Source organism: Hordeum vulgare, chromosome 7H, assembly GCF_904849725.1.
Source record: "Hordeum vulgare subsp. vulgare chromosome 7H, MorexV3_pseudomolecules_assembly, whole genome shotgun sequence".
In the NCBI taxonomy this organism is placed as follows: domain Eukaryota; kingdom Viridiplantae; phylum Streptophyta; class Magnoliopsida; order Poales; family Poaceae; genus Hordeum; species Hordeum vulgare.
In genome coordinates, this window is record NC_058524.1 from 212,745,215 (window position 1) to 212,757,620 (window position 12,406).

A 12,406-nucleotide genomic window follows, 5' to 3' on the forward strand; every position below is an offset into this window, starting at 1 on the left:
TTAGTGCTACTGTGCTGCATCACCCTTTCCTGTTCAAGGGAAAAACCAACGCAAGCTCAAGAGGTAGCAAGAAGAATTTCTGGCGCCGTTGCCGGGGAGCATCAAGTCAAGAATAGTCTTCCTCCAACGTGTCAATTTCTGGCACCGGGGATTATTCCAAGTGAAGCTTATCCAAGTAACTATCGCAAACTCATCTCTTGCATTTACTTTTTTGCCTCTCGTTTTCCTCTCCCCAACTTCTGAAAAACAAAAATTTACAAAAAAAATACTTGCCGTTTTCGTTTGACTGCTTTCTGCTCGCTTGTGCGCTTGTCTGCCTGCTAACACTTTTATGGCCCAACCAAAGGATTATGATGCTTACTATACAAGGTTGGAAGAGATGGAAACTAGTGTTAAAGGCTTCTTTTCTACACAGTTTGATTATAATAGTTACTTCCGTAGAGAACTAAGGGAGCAAAATTATTTTTTGGCTTTTATGAATAAATAAGTTGATGATATGGCCAAATAATTCCTTGCACTAAATTCTCAGTTTGCTCGTCTTCAAAAATTGGTAGGCCAGATTTCTGATAAACAGGCCACCTTAGTCAATAAAATGGCTGCTAAACCTGAAATTTGTGATGAGAATCACGAAGATCTTAAAGTGCTTGGTGTGACTCCCATTGAATCCTTGTTTTCTAGTGTCAAACCTAATGATGATGGGGCTGGATATGAATCCACTTTGGTTGAGAAACGCCCCAATGATTCGAAGTCTATCTATCTTGATGCTAAAAGCATTAAAACTGGAGTAGAGGATATCAAAACTTTGAGTAGTAATGAAATTACTACTTTGGATTTCAAGGAATTCAATTATGATAGTTTCTCTTTGATTGAATGTATTTCCTTGATGCAATCCATCCTAAACTCTCCACACGCTTATAGCCAAAACAAGGCCTTTACCGATCATATCATCGATGCTATGATGAAATCTTTTGAAGAGAAACTTGAGTTGGAAGTTTCTATTCCTAGAAAACTTCATGATGAGTGGGAACCTACTATCAAAATCAATATCAAAAACTATGAATGCAATGCTTTGTGTGATTTGGGTGCTAGTGTTTCCGCGATTCCAAAGTCTTTATGTGATGTTCTAGGCTTCAATGAGATTGATGAGTGCTCTCTTAATTTGCATCTTGCGGATTCTACTGTTAAGAAACCTATGGGAAGGATCAATGATGTTCTTATTATTGCAAATAGGAACTATGTACCCGTAGTTTCATTGTGCTTGATATTTATTGCAATCCTACATGTCCTATTATTCTTGGTAGACCTTTCCTAAGGACTATTGGTGCTATCATCGATATGAAGGAAGGGAATATTAGATTTCAATTTCCATTAAAGAAGGGCATGGAAAATTTTCCTAGAAACAAAATAAGATTGCCTTATGAATCCATGATGAGGGCTACTTATGGTTTGAGCACCAAAGACAATGATATGTGATTCTATCGCCTTATGCCTAGCTAAGGGTGTTAAACAATAGCGCTTGTTGGGAGGCAACCCAATAAATTTATATTTGCTTTTTGCTTTCTGTTTTGTTTTGTACACACCATCATAATTTTGTTATGATGGTGTTTTTTGTGTTTCTTTTTGTGTTTGAGCCAAGTAAAACCTTTACGACTAGTTTTGGTGATCGCTGTTTGATCATGCTGGAAAAAAACAGAAACTTTTCGCTCACGAAATTATTTATCCAGATAGAGATTTTGAGTTGATTCATTTTTCTGCTGGTTGATATGCCAATTTCCCAAATTGTCGTAATTTTTCCGAATTTTTGAGATACCAGAAGTATACGAAGTATACAGATTGCTATAGACTGGTCTGTTTTTGACAGATTCTGTTTTTGTTGTGTTGATTGCTTATTTTGATGAAACTATGGATAGTATCGGGGGTTACTAGCCATGGAAAAGTGAGAATACAGTAATATAACACCAATATAAATAGAAATCAAGTTTCCTAGAGTAACTAAAGAGGTGGTAGTTTGTTTTCTTGTGCTAATGATATCATGAGTTTCTGTTTAAGTTTTGTGTTGTGAAGTTTTCAAGTTTTGGGTGATGTTCTCATGGACGATGGGATAAAGAATGGAAAGAGCTCAAGCTTGGGGATCCCCAAGGCATCCCAAGCCAAATTCAAGGACACCAAAAAGCCTAAGCATGGGGATGCCCCGGGAAGGCATCCCCTCTTTCGTCTTCAATCCATCGGTAACATTACTTGGAGCTATATTTTTATTCACCACATGGTATGTGTTTTGCTTGGAGTGTCGTGTATTATAGGAATCTTTTCTTTTTGTTGTGCCAAAATCATCCTTGCTGCACACCTTTTGAGAGATACATGCACTCATCGTGAATTTGCTAGAATACTCATTAAGCTTCGCTTATACCTTTTGAGTTAGGCAATTTAGCTCACATGTGCTTCACTTATATCTTTTGAGCTAGATAACTTTGCCCTAAGTGCTTCACTTAGATCTTTTACAGCACGGCGGTGTCATATTTTGGAGAAATAAGAACTCTCGATCTTCACTTATATCTTTTTGAGAGTGCTCTCTCCGAGTAACTTGGTAGTTGGCTTGTGCTATGAAAGTAATCATAAAGATGATAGGCATCCAAAGAGGATACAATAAAACTTCCATATTCTTGTGCATTCATTAGAAAGAGAAGTTTGATTCCTCTCAATTAGTTGTGATACATGGATTTGGTAATATTAAGAGTCGTGTTAGTAGGGTGTTATGAATCTAGAAATACTTGTGTTGAAGTTAGTGATTCCCCTAACATGCACGTATGGTGAACCACTATGTTAGGAAGTCGGAGCATAATTGATTTATTGATTGTCATCCTTTGTGTTGCGGTCAGGATCGCGCGATGGTTAACACCTACCAACCCTTCCCCTAGGAGTATGCGTTTAGCACTTTGTTTCAATTACTAATAAAAACTTTCGCAATAAGTATGTGAGTTCTTCATGATTATGTGAGCCCATGGTATAGATGCACTTTCACCTTCCACCATTTCTAGCCTCTCTAGTACCGCGCAACTTTCGTCGGTGCACAAACCCACCATATACCTTCCTCAAAACAGCCACCATACCTACCTATCATGGCCTTTTCATAGCCATTCCGAGACATATTGACATGCAACTCCCACCGTTCCGTCTCATGACTTGTGCCGTCACTTACATATTGCCATTGCATGATCGTAAGATAGCTAGCGAGATGTTTCAACGTCATACGCCAAGCTAGATCGTTGCACATCCGTTACACTGCCGGAGGCATTTCCTATAGAGTCATCATTGTTCTAAGCATTGAGCTGTGAGTAAATAAAAGTGTGATGATCATCATTATTAGAGCATTGTCCCATGTGAGGAAATAAAAAAAAGAGGCCAAAGATGCCCACCAAAAAAATATATGGAAAGAGGCCAAAGAGCCCAAACAAAAAAAACAGAGAAAAAGAGAGGGACAATGCTACTATCTTTTTCCACACTTGTGCTTCATAATAGCACCATGTTCTTCATGATTGAGAGCTTTTTGCTTTGTCACTACCATATGCTAGTGGGAATCTTCATTATATAACTTGGCTTGTATATTCCAATGATGGGCTTCCTCAAAATTGCCCTAGGTCTTCATGAGCAAGCAAGTTGGATGCACACCCACTAGTTCTCCTTTTGAGCTTTCACATACTTATAGCTCTAAGTGCATCCATTGCATGGTAATCCCTACTCTTTCACATTGATATCTATTGATGGGCATCTCCATAGCCCTTTGATACGCCGAGTCGATGTGACCGTCTCCTCCTTTTTGCCTCACAACCTCCACCACAGTCTATTCCACCTATAGTGCTATATCCATGGCTCACGCTCATGTATTGCATGAGAGTTGAAAAAGGTTTGAGAAAGTAAGAGCATGAAAACAATTACTTGGCCAATACCGGGGTTGTGCATGATTTAAATTCGTTGTGTGGGGATGATGGAGCATAGCCAGACTATATGATTTTGTAGGGATAACTTTCTTTGGCCTTGTTATTTCGAAAGTTCATGATTACCTTGCTAGTTTGCTTGAAGTATTATTGTTTTCATGTCAATAGCAAACTATTGTTTTGAGATCTGAACATTCATGTCACAAGAAAGAAGTTACAAAGGACAAATATGTTAGGTAGCATTCCACATCAAAAATTCAGTCTTTATCACTTCCCTACTCGAGGACGAGTAGGAGTTAAGCTTGGTGATGCTTGATACGTCTCCACAGGATCTATAATTTTTTATGGTTCCATGCTATTATCTTGTCAACTTTGGATGTTTTGTATGCATGAATATGCTATTTTATATCTTTTTTGGGACTAACCTATTAACTCACTGCCAAGTGCCAGTTTCTGTTTTTTCCGTGTTTTTGACCTTTTTCAGAGGAGAATATTAAACGGAGTCCAAACGGAATAAAACCTGCGGAATGATTTTGCCATAATAGAAGATACGCAGGGGGACTTGATAACCAAGGCAAAGGACCCCGGGGGAGGTCACAAGCCCCCTAGCTACGGCCCGGGGGGGCAGTCTTGTGGGCCCCCCGTGGCTCCTTTGCCCAACTTCTTCCGCCTATAAATTCTCTAAAAAAACCAAAACTGCTAGAGAGAGCCACAAAAATACTTTTCCGCCGCCGCAAGCTTCTGTCTCCGCAAGATCCCATCTGGGAACCGTTCTGGTGCCCTGCCGGAGGGGGGATTCGTACACGGAGGGCTTCTTCATCAACACCATTTCCTCTCCGATGATGCGTGAGTAGTTCACCATAGACCTTCGGGTCCATAGCTAGTAGCTAGATGGCTTCTTCTCTCTCTTGGATCTTCAATACAAAGTTCTCCATGATCTTCATGGAGATCTGTCCGATGTAATCTTCTTTTGCGGTGTGTTTGTCGAGATCTGATGAATTGTGGATTTATGATCAGATTATCTATGAATATTATTTGAGTCTCCTCTGATCTCTTATATGCATGATTTCGTATCCTTGTAATTCTCTTCGAGTTGTGGGTTTCGTATGGCCAACTTGATTTATAATTTTTGCAATGGGAGAAGTGCTTGGTTTTGGGTTCATACCGTACGGTGTCCTCACCCAGTGACAGAAGGGGTAGCAAGGCACGCATCGTGTTGTTGCCATCAAGGGTAAAAAGATGGGGTTTATATGTAGTGCATGAATTTATCCCTCTACATCATGTCATCTTGCTTAAGGCGTTACTCTGTTTGTTATGAACTCAATACACTAGATGCATGCTGGATAGCGGTCGATGTGTGGAGTAATAGTAGTAGATGCAGACAGTATCGGTCTACTTGTCTCGGATGTGATGCCTATATGTATGATCATTGCCTTAGATGTCATCATGACTTTGCGCAGTTCTATCAATTGCTCGACAGTAATTCGTTCACCCACCGTAATACTTGCTATCATGAGAGAAGCCTCTAGTGAACACTATGGCCCCCAAGTCTACTTCACATCATATTTTTAGCTCTACACTTTTACTTTGTTGCACTTTCCACCTTCAGATCTCACCTTTCAATTAATCTTGAAGGGATTGGCAACCCCTTTATAGCATTGGGTGCAAGTTTGTTTGTTTTTGCGCAGGTACTTTGGAGACTTGTCTTGATACTCCTACAGGATTGATACCTTGGTTCTCAAACTGAGGGAAATACTTACTGCTACTATGCTGCATCACCCTTTCCTCTTCAAGGGAAAAACAAACGCAAGCTCAAGAGGTAGCAGAGGCTATGTTGGTTTTGTTTCAACTACATGCGTGAACATGTGCCAAGTCAAGCCACTCGAATCATTTGGAGGAGGATACCATTTTGTCATACTACATCACAACCATTTTATTTTGCATGTTGGCACTCCAGACAAACCATTATTCACTCCTAGCTAATTAAGCAAGGCATAAGTAACTATAATCTCTAATTTTCATTGCAAACATGTTCAATCCATAACGAGCTGAATCCGGAATGATGAGCTAATCATATTTACAAAAACAAAATAGGTTGAGTTCATACCAGCTTTTCTCCATGTCGTGGGTATAAGCCTGACAGTAGATGTGTAGGGTACGAAAGGATGGGCAGAGTCTTAGCTATGGTGAGGTTGTATGAGTTCAGGCCCCTCTGCCGTGGAGGTAATAGCCCTACGTCTCAGTGCTCAGGGAGCTTGTTGTCGAGTGGAATATAGAATACAGTGAATTGCTAACCCCTGCACCAGTGGGGGAGGGTGGCTTATATGGAGTGTGCTGCCCTCCACAACGGTTCGGTGCACAGGGGTGGAGTAGTGGCGAATAAATGCCTACGTTACACGTAACGTACGTCCTAAATGCTAATAAAGGCACATGGAAACGTACGACCGTTCCCTCCAGGGGGGTTACGATGCATAGAGTGGAATCCAGTCGGTTAGATTGATAAACTCCGAATGCTAATCTCCGACTGGCCGGTCGAGGATCTGTTACCGACTGGATGAAGGGAACTCCTTAGTTCAGTCGGAACTGACTAAGGGCCTTGTCCCTTATGAGGGGTAGTCCTTGGGTTGGACCTTCTGGGCAGGCCTATGACCCTACCCTAGGACTATAACCCCATCATTAGTCCCCGAATGGATTGGGGTTGGAACGACGAAGCGATGCTTGAAGTTTGGATCCGACTGGAACGGATGTGACTTTGGCGTTGCTTCCCTCGATCCATTTTATCTTTTCTGGCCAACGATCCGAGTGGAAGTATTGGTGGAACAAACTGTCGGAAACCGAGTGCTTCCAGGGTATCTCTTGACGTGACCAGTCAACTGACAGCGGCGGATTTTCCGGGATCCTCAAATTTCGGTTACCGCGCGCTCAGCGGGGATGACGACATCGCGCTCGAGTAGCGCCTCATGCCTCGATTCCTGCGCCTTCATCTTCTCCACTGATATCGCCGCGGTTGGTCGGGGGATAAGGTTTTGGGGCCACTTGCCAGTGGCCCAGTCGGAACCTTACTTAAATCCCAACGGCGAGGGTTTTTCGTTACGCTCGCCAGACATCTCGCCTTTCCTCCGCTTCCTTCGTCGTCCTCTGCGCACCCCAAGCTTCTTCCTTCTCCATCACCCTCGCAAATCCGCAGCTCCCGTCATAACAAAGGGGCAGACCAGCAAGCTAGAGGCGCGGAAGAAGAGGGGGAAGGCGGCGGCTCCTGCGCGGAAGCAACGAACGCTTCCGGTGGGGTGGATCCAGGGGACTTCCTCCCCTCCACGGTGACGGAGGAGGACCTGCTGGAGCTGGTGGAGCACGGGATGATCGCGCACAAATCATGGAGGTTGCCGGCGGAGGGCGAAACCGAGCCGCCGCCCCAGGAGGGGGAGCGCGTCCTGCTGCTCAGCCGCGTGCATCGAGGTTTCTCCCTGCCCCTGCACCCTTTCTTCAAAGGCATAATGAACCACTTTGGGGCGCAGCTCTACCACTTTCCCCCGAATGCCATTGCCCATCTCTCTGCTTTCGTAGTCTTGTGCGAGTGCTTCATTGGTTGTCCCCCCCATTGGGGGCTTTTCAAACATATCTTCTCTGCTAGGTCCCAAACTATCAAACGACTTAATCAGTCGAATGATAAGACTCACCTTCTCCAGCTCTGTGGGGGTTTAGGCTTCCAAAAGAAGGGCAAAAGTAGTTATCCCGCTCTTTAGCTGAGTGAATCGGTTAAGAACTGGCAGTCGACATGGTTCTACTGCCAGGACGTCGCTTGCCCGAATGCCACGACAGGGTTGCCTCCTTTTAGGTTAGATCGACCCGCTCCGCCCAAGCAGCTTGCGCTCACGAAGGCGGAGAAGATCGACATCCAGCCTCTGGTCGACGCACTCGTAGATGTCGTCAGAAGGGGAGTCACCGGCATAGATTTGCTGGAGGTTTTCCTCGGTCGGCGCATCCAACCATTGCAGGCTCGTGACCACGCCATGTGGCATTAAACGGGACCCGAAGACTCCACTCGGACCAACCCCGAGTGCGTGACTGGGGAGACAGTGGTGTCGTGGGTGCTCCAGATTACAGGCACCTGCGAGAACTCGAGGGGGTCCCGGCGAGTGAAGGCTTTCCGCGCAGACAACCCTCCTCCGAACGAGGTGAGTACAACTTGCCGAGTGCACATAACTGTCTTAGATTTATCGTTGTTTTGAATCACCGTCTGACGTCTGATGTCACCGACTGTATTTTATGCAGAAGTGGACCAACTGGTTCTCCCCCGTCTCGAACGGGAACCCGGCCGAGGAGGAGGAGGAGGGTAGCCAGGAGGGTAGTGTGGAAAGCGTCGAGTACGTCTCCGACAGTGGAGATACGGAGGAGGAATCTGGCGAAGAGGAGAAGGAAGATGAAGAGCAGAACTCGCCACCCCCGCTGCCAGAGCATCGAACCAAGCGTCGACATGAGCCTGCAGCTCCCTCGGCCCCTCCAGCATCCTTGAGCGCCCCGCCGATTGTTCCCGTGGTCCCGAGTGCCCGGAGCACCAAAAGGACCAGGGACGCTGCTGCTGAGCCTGCGGGTCAGCCTTCCAAGGTGGCCAAACCGAGCGGGTCTAAACCTCGGAAGGCCTTGCCGCGGATGAGGGTCATCGTTCTCGTCACCTCAACGTAAGTGCATTGTTCTTCTAACTTCTTCTGACATTCGATTAAACTCCTGTTTGATGGTCGAATGAATTTCACTTAACAGGGTTGCCACCTCTGCCACCTCTCCGGCGTGCCAGGGGGATGATCCCATGGACACGGACACTGTTGTCTCGTCCCAGCCAAGTGCGTCATAGCGATTCCGAGAGTTTACATTATTGCATCGCGAATTCTGTCTTCGGTCTTGCCCTTTTTCTGTGATCTCACGCTGTTCGGTCGGGTTTCTCTCAGGGGCGATTTATGCGGATGAGAGTGACCAGGGAAGGTCTGAGCAAGCTGCGGTGCCTGTCCTTGAGGCTGCTCCGCCAGTTACTGCTCTCGCCGCGGACGTGCCGCCGACTGAAGTGATGCCGTCGGCTGAAACGGCGCTGGTTGCTGCTGAGCCGACTGGAGCGGGTCTTGGGATGCCCAAGGAGCCTCCAACGATGCCAGGCCTGTCGAATGTCGAGTACAACGTCCAGCGCCTCCCGGAGGATCAGGTGGGAGCGGCCAAGGGGGCCATGGTGCGAGCGGAGCTGATGGCGGGAGAAGCCAAGAAGGCGTACGACTCCATCGCATCCCTGTACCAGCGAAGCTTGGAGCTGCGGGACGATATCCGAGTAAGTGGGCTAGTAAGTATTTACTTTTCTCTTGTAACCCACTGGGTGTGCTCGGAGATCGTATGATGTTTGCAATGGGTTCACTCTTAGTGAACCCAGTGGGTGTAGTCCCCGAGACTTCTGTCGAGTGCTTGCACCGGCAGTTGTCTTTATACACATTGTCTTTGACTTGATCAGATCCATAATTAATCTGGTCGAATGCTAACAGTTGGACCTTGTTGAGTTTCAAGCCAGTTTGGTCACTCTCAGTGAACCCACTGGGTGTAGTCCCCGAGACCGGTGTCGACTGCTTGCGTCGGCAGGGGTCTGAAGAACTTAGACTTTTTATTGTTGGATTTGTCTGATCGTCTCTTGGCGCTGGTTGGCAGAAAACTTGCGAGATGGGGGCAGCGTACGAGACTCTTAGGGCTGAAAAGGTTCAGTTTGCTGGTGAGCTGGATGCGGCACTGGTTGCAATGGCTGGCATGAAGGATGTTCTGGTGGAACGAGAGAAGTCGTTGGAGCAGGCCCGTGAAGCAAACAAGGCACTGACTGCTGAAGTTGAGAAGATGAAGGCGCAAAGGTCTGATCTGATGGGGCAAATGAATTTGCTGAACAAGAGTTGTATAGCGCAGGAAAAATACGTCAGTGACTGGGCCCGGCAGATGATAACGCGTCTGGGTGGTAAGTCCTGTTTTTCCGAGTGCTTGTGGTATGTGCGTTACACTCGGCGCTTATTGTTTGCTTGTCCTGTGTTTGCAGATTTTTGCATGGACGCGGAGGCTGAAGCAGCTGACGTGGAGCGGTTGATTCGAGTGTGACGGATATGCCGCACTCGGAGCGAGTTGTTACTCATGTAATTGTCAGTTGTCTTGACATCCACATGAGCCTCAATGAGGGTCTGTTGAGTCGCTGAGTGGATCTGTAGGATACACTCGGAGGTAATAGCATACTTAGGCGATTCATGATCGCGGCTAAGTCTTCGAGTGCGACGATCATGCCGCGCTCGAAGCGAGTTGTTACCCATGTAATTGTTTAGGTCTTGACATCCACATGAGCCTCAATGAGGGTCTGCTGAATCACCGAGTGGATCTGTAGGATACACTCGGAGGTAATAGCGTACTTAGGCGATTCATGATCGCGGCTAAGTCTTCGAGTGTGACGGATATGCCGCACTCGGAGCGAGTTGTTACTCATGTAATTGTCAGTTGTCTTGACATCCACGTGAGCCTCAATGAGGGTCTGCTAAGTCTCCCAGTGTATCTGTAGGATACAGTCGTGGGAAGCTTTCCCATTTCAGCGATTCTTGATCGCAGTTAAGTCTCCCAGTGTATCTGTAGGATACAGTCGTGGGAAGCTTTCCCATTTGAGCGATTCTTGATCGCAGTTAAGTCTTCGAGTGTGACGAGTAGCGCACGCTCGGAGAAAGTTATTACTTAGGCGATTCTTGATCGTAGCTAAGTCCCCGAATGCGACGTTTAGTGCACACTCGGAGAGAGTTAGTACTTAGGCAATTCTTGATCGCAGCTAAGTCTCCGAGTGCGATGTTTAGTGGACACTCGGAGAAAGTGAGTGCTTAGGCGATTCTGGATCGCAGCTAAGTCCCCGAGTGCGACGTTTAGCGCACACTCGGAGAAAGTGAGTCCTTAGGCGATTCTTGATCGCAGCTAAGTCCCCGAGTGCGACGTTTAGTGCACACTCGGAGAAAGTGAGTACTTAGGCGATTCTTGATCGCAGCTAAGTCCCCGAGTGCGACGTTTAGTGCACACTCGGAGAAAGTGAGTACTTAGGCGATTCTTGATCGCAGCTAAGTCCCCGAGTGCGACGTTTAGTGCACACTCGAAGAAAGTTAGTACTTAGGCGACTCTGGTTCGTAGCTAAGTTTTTTTTTTGAGACCGGAGTCTGCGACCGCGGAAGAACTTTGGATCTACAAAAGCTCAATCTGCTTTATATTATTTCACCAATACTTGTTCTTTACATTGCTTCAGTCGACGGTCACGTGTAGAAGCGCTTCAGGAGATCTCCATTCTATGCTCGCGGCTCGTCTGTCTCCCTGTCGATGTTGTAGAGTCTGTATGCTCCGTTGTTCAGTACCTTGGAGATGATGAAGGGTCCTTCCCAGGCAGGAGCCAACCTGTGAGGTCTTTGCTGATCCACTCGGAGCACCAGGTCGCCTGCTTGGAACGTGCGACTCCTGACGTGTCGTGCGCGAAAACGCCGCAGATCTTGCTGATAAATAGTTGAGCGAGTCAGTGCCATCTCGCGCTCCTCCTCTAGAAGGTCCACTCCGTCTTGCCTTGCTTGTTCTGCTTCAGCTTCGGAGAAGAGTTCGACTCGTGGAGCATTGTGAAGCAAGTCACTCGGAAGGACTGCTTCTGCTCTGTAAACGAGGAAGAACGGTGATCGCCATGTAGATCTGTTCGGGGTTGTGCGGAGACCCCAAAGCACTGAAGGCAGCTCGGTGACCCATGCGCCAGCAGCATGTCCCACCTCTTGCAGGAGTCGGGGCTTCAAACCTTGCAGAATAAGTCCATTCGCCCGCTATGCTTGTCCATTGGATTGAGGATGTGCCACGGATGCAAAATCCACTCGGATACCTTGGCTTGCACAGAAACCTATGAATCTGTCCGAGTCAAAGTTTGTCAAGTTGTCCGTGATTATGCTGTGAGGTACACCGAATCTGGAGATGATGTCCCAAACAAACTTGATGGCTGTTAGGGCGTCGAGCTTCTTGATGGGCTTGGCTTCAATCCATTTTGTGAACTTGTCGACTGCCACCAACAAATGTGTGTATCCTCCTTGGACTGTCTTGAATGGACCGACTGTATCTAATCCCCATACTGCAAACGGCCACACAAGAGGGATTGTCTTCAACGCAGATGTTGGCTTGTGGGACTTGTTGGAGTAGAACTGACACCCTTCACATTGGTCGACCATATCTTTAGCCATTTCGTTTGCCTGCAACCAGAAGAAACCAGCTCTGAATGCTTTGGTGACGATCGCTCTCGAAGAGGCGTGATGACCGCAGGTTCCCGAGTGAATATCTTCCAGGATTAACTGTCCCTCCTCTGGGGAGATGCATCGTTGAAGAACGCCTGAAACGCTTTCCTTGTACAACTGGCCATCAATGACAGTGAACGACTTCGACCTGCGGACTATCTGCCTCGCCTGGACTTCGTCTTC